Source organism: Rhinopithecus bieti, unplaced genomic scaffold (genome assembly GCF_001698545.2).
Source record: "Rhinopithecus bieti isolate Rb0 unplaced genomic scaffold, ASM169854v2 scaffold_21703, whole genome shotgun sequence".
Classification (NCBI taxonomy): domain Eukaryota; kingdom Metazoa; phylum Chordata; class Mammalia; order Primates; family Cercopithecidae; genus Rhinopithecus; species Rhinopithecus bieti.
Window position 1 is genome coordinate 3,131,646 of NW_016812332.1, and position 5,076 is coordinate 3,136,721.

Here is a 5,076-nt window from a genome sequence, read left to right on the forward strand (position 1 = left end):
ATGGTCCTTTCACACCTCAGTTTCAGATGCCCTAGTGGAAGACTGACTGTCTTTCGGTGATTGTATTGGACACCCCTAAAGTGAAATTTGTACAAGCCCAATCAGATTATCCTAAATATTCTCTAAGATTTTTGTGTGACGTAACAACAGACAGAAGCTAAATTTCACCTTTTTTTTTTTTTTTTTTTGAGACTGAGTCTTGCTTTGTCACCCAGGCTAGAGTGCAGTGGCGCAATTTCAGCTCACAGCAGCCTCCACCCCCAGGTTCAAGCAATTCTCCTGCTTCAGCCTCCTGAGTAGCTGGGATTACAGGCACGTGCTGTCACACACAGCTAACTTTTGTATTTTTAGTAGAGACGGGGTTTCACCATGTTGGCCGGCTGGTCTCGAACTTCTGGCCTCAAGTGATCCACCCACCTAAGCCTCCCAAAGTGCTGGGATTACAGATGTGAGCCACCATGCCTGGCCTCACTTTTACAAATGTAGTTTCATTAGCATTATCTGTTCACCTCAATAGATAATTGTCCCATATTCTTAAGCTAAAATAATTGTTCTTGAATACACAGCTCCCTTATGGGCTACAAGAATGTGATGACGAGACATTCTCTCTTTGCGGCATGTACTGTCAGAATGAAGACCATTCTCAGCAATCAGACTGTCAACATTCCAGAAAATGTTGATATCACTCTGAAGAAACACAGTTACTTTGAAGGGCCCCAGAAGAACCCTGCAGAGGGACTTCAATCACACCAATGTATAACTCAGTCTCCTTGGAAAGAAAAGGAAGAGGCTCCAAGTTGACAACTGGTGGGGAAAGAGAAAGGAACTGGCTGCCATGCACACTATTTGTAGTCATGTACAGAACATGATCAAGGGTGCTACTGTGGGCTTCCATTACAAGATGAGGTCTCTGTAAAGCTCACTTCCTCATCAACATCGTATTCTGGGAGAACAGGTCTCTTGTTGAAACCCACAATTTCTTGGGTAAAAAATACATCCACAGGGTTCGAATGAGGATAAATGTTTTTTCAGTATCTCAAGCCCAGAAAGATGAATTAATCCTTGAAGGAAATGACATTGAGCTTATTTCAAATTCAGTTGCTTTGATTCAGCAAGACACAACAGTTAAAATCAAAGACATCAGAAATTTTTTGGATGGCATCTATGTCTCCGAAAAAGGAACAGTTCAGAAGGCTGATGAATAAGATCTAAGAGTTGTCCAGCTTCTGAAACAAGATGCCAGATGAATCCTAAAACGTATTTGTGATTTTTTTTTTTTTTAGACAGTCTTGCCCTGTCACACAGGCTGGAGTGCAGTGGAACAATCACAGCTCACTGCAGCCTCAACCTCCTGGGCTCAAGCAATCCTTCCACCTCAGCCTCCCAAGTAGCTGGGACCACAGGCGCGCACCAACATGCCTGGCTAATTTTTTGGTATTTTTTGTAGAGACAGGGTTTTGCTATGATGCCCAGGCTTGTCTCAAACTCCTGGACTCAAGCAATCCTCCTTCCTCAGCCTTCCAATGTGCTGGGATTGCAGGGGTAAGCCACCACACCTGGCCTTATTTGTGATATTTTCATTATGTAATAAAATACCTATTGATTTGGGACTTTTTCTGAAAAACAAAACAAAACAAAACAAAATAAGATAATTATTCTTTACAGCTATCACCCAAAATGTAATTGTTTCATAAAATAACCCCTTGTGATTAGAAAACTGGGTATACAGATGAGGGGTATATGTTGCCACTAAATTATCCTTTAGAAGGTAAGTATTGATATTTCTCTCTATCCATAGAAGCTGGAAGTAGTTGCTGCCCTGGATCTTCTCAGTGTGTCCTTTCAGATCCACTCTCCATCCTTCTGTATCCTATTCTGTGTCCCAGGAGGCTGTTCTTTCTGTACTGAATCAACGCTTACTCTAACTTTCAGCTGGGTGTAGCCAATGAGAGAAATGGCAGACAATCGAAGGTAGGAGGAAAGGGAAAACAGGTTGCAGTTTGGCAGAGGCTGCATTTCTCTATGGAAGGTCACAGGTCCTGTCAAGTGTGACTCACGGTTCTTGCTGGTTCTTGAAGAAAACTATTCCTTCCTCTTACCCCTTCAGAATGGTAACTGCTTCCTGTTGTTGCTAGCCCTGGGTCCTTCACTATCCCCTGATGGTTTTCCTTAACCTTTCACATACCTGGTTAATGACCCCTTCATTCAACCATCATTCAACTCTCTTACTCTCACCACTTTTTCTTGCTTCCTTGCTTTTTTTTTTCTTTCTTTCTCTCCTTCCTTTCTTTCTCTCTCTTTCCCCTTCCTTCCTTTCTTCCTTCCTCCCTTCCCCCCCCTTCCTTCCTTCCTTCCTTCCTCTTTCTCTCTCTTTTCTTTTCTTTTTTAGATGGAGTCTTGCTCTGTCACCCAGGCTGAAGTGCAGTGGTTCAATCTCAGTTCACTGCAAACCTCGCCTCCTGGGTTCAGGCGATTCTCCCACCTCAGCTTCCCCAGTAGCTGGGATTATAGGCACAAGCCACCACACCCGGCTACTTTTTGTATTTTAGTAGAGATGGGGTTTCACCATGTTGGCCAGGCTGGTCTCAAACTGCTGAGCTCAAGTGATCCACCTGCCTTGGCCTCCCAAAGTGCTGGGATTACAGGTGTGAGCCACCGTGCCTGACTTTCTTTCTTTTTTCAATAGAGACGGGGGTCCCACCATCTTACCCAGGCTAGTGTCAAACTCTTGGGCTGAAGTGATTCTCCAGCTTCAGCCTCCCAAAGTGCTGGGATTACAGGCATGAGCCACCACCATGCACAACCTCTCTTCACCTTTTGAAAGTGTGCCATCTGTTTTCTGTCAAGACAACAGCTTTGACATTTTTTCCAAGCCAAAATTATATCTGTCACTGCATAGAACTTTAGGAAACTATTTTTTTCATTTATATGTTATAGTAGACAAAACTGCTTTTTCAGAAATCCTTAAATCCACCTTCATATATAACCAGCATAGCTATTCATCCAAATGCACATCCTAATTTGGCCTTTCCCTTTTCAACATACAGTGTAACCTCCCGGTTTGCTCTTTTGATCTCTAAATCACAATGTCTTGGTCAATAATATAAAATACCCTACTCCACAAGCCCTTGCCATGGACTAAACCTTGAATGATCCCATTGTTCAACACTTCTCAAAAACCCAGTTGAGAAAATTGATTAGGATTAAGTGAAGTACACAAAGTTCATGCATTAATCTCTAGTAGAGTAGGACTGCCACATTAGCATATTTAGACCATATTACATCTGAAGACTTGCTTTTATTTTGGGGTTATATCAAGGGATTCTGATTTTATCAAGGAACAATTAAAGAAATTGCCCTAGAAAATCTGATACTACATTTGCTGTAGGGACATAGTTGAGCATATTTCTCACTATCTCCTGTGCTTAGTACTTGGGGTCATAGTTAGGTGTCTTCCACAAAAAACTTTTCTCACCCCCTTTGTTCTGAGTTCTCATTTACCAAGCAACATCCTGATTTCTGTGTTACTCTCTCTACATAAAAATAATATGCTCGTCATACCGATTTTGAGTATTTCTCATTGTTAATTAATAAAGAGACTTCTGAATATGATCTAGCTTCCTGTGCTTAACCACAGGGGGAACATGCTGACCATGGCCTGTGTGAGAATTTCCACTCCATGTCATGGCAATATTTCTTATTATAAATGACTAAATCAGTATTCTGGTTTTACCCCAATCTAATGTGCATTTTAGTTAATGTTAACCAATTTCTCAGAACTAGTTATCTCCCAAAGCAATGAAAAAAAAAAAAATCTCTGGGCTTTAAACTAGAAGGCTCGATCCAGTCTTCCCTAAGATAAAATACCTACCTCCTCCAGTTGCACTTGTATTTTTTATTTTTTAGTTTTTTAGACAGAGTTTCACTCTGTCGTCCAGGCTGGAGTGTAATGGCGTGATCTAGGCTCACTGCAAGCTCCACCTCCTGGGTTCACACCATAATCCTGCCTCAGCCTCCTGAGTAGCTGGGACTATAGGCACCCACCACCACACTCGGCTAATGTTTTTGTATTTTTTAGTAGAGACTAAAAACAGTTTCACCATGTTAGCCAGGATGGTCTCAATCTCCTGACCTCGTGATCCGCCTGCCTCAGCCTCCCAAAGTGCTGGGATTACAGGCGTCAGCCACTGCACCCCACCTGCACTTGTATTTATTAACATATCCTACATAAAGTCTCAGATAAGAGGCTCAACTTAGAGCTAAATCTGAGGAAAAGCTCTGTTTATCCCTAGAACTATGAAATAGATTATACTGCCCTTCCCTATCCTCTCCTATTTACAATCAGGAAGCTTAGCATCAACTCTAAGGAATCTTTTAGAAATTGTTCTCAAACTTTTCACGTTTGTGAAATAGTTTGAATCCCAGAATTTGGGGCAGCCAACTTGAATGAATTAAAGCAGTTAAAATAACACTAAATTAATTATTATACCATCTCAGAGGACCTAGAACCCATCCACAATTAATCCCCTATCCATATGGTACACTTTCAGTATTGTAGGTGTTTGAGAATTATCTCTGCTCAATGAATTCTCACACAATCACAAGGCAAAGCTCTCTTACATTCCAGTGAACCACCATCTTCTTGTAAAGCCAACTTAATGCTATGCTTTGCCTTTAGTTCCAACTTGAAACAAATTGTACAAACTACGGCACCTCATATGTACATACAATGAACATAATTGTTTTATAACAAAAATTGAAGTTATATATTTGTGAAAACTTTGCTGCATACTATATCATCTCAGCACTCCAGGCGAGAACCACTGCCTTAACTGTTTTCAATTTCCCCCATTGTGGCTTACTGACATAATTCTAGTTTCTTTATTCCTAATGCTTTAATTCACATCTTACTATTTTATTCCATGCATGTCCTTCCTTCTTAAATTATTTGTAGAATGAAACTAAGTGTTCAAAAATTAAAATACAGAAAGAAAATGCTGTCTTTGGTGGCTACTCTCTATTGCCTTCTGCAAATAGAAGTAAAAAATAAATGAGTCACAGCCTATTACTGTACCT

At 40.9% G+C, this 5,076-nt stretch overlaps 1 pseudogene; it reads left to right on the forward strand.

Moving 5' to 3' along the window:
* Positions 1-630: 630 nt before the first annotated feature.
* On the forward strand, positions 631-1,205 carry LOC108544659 (60S ribosomal protein L9 pseudogene; annotated as a pseudogene).
* The last annotated feature ends 3,871 nt before the right edge of the window (positions 1,206-5,076 follow it).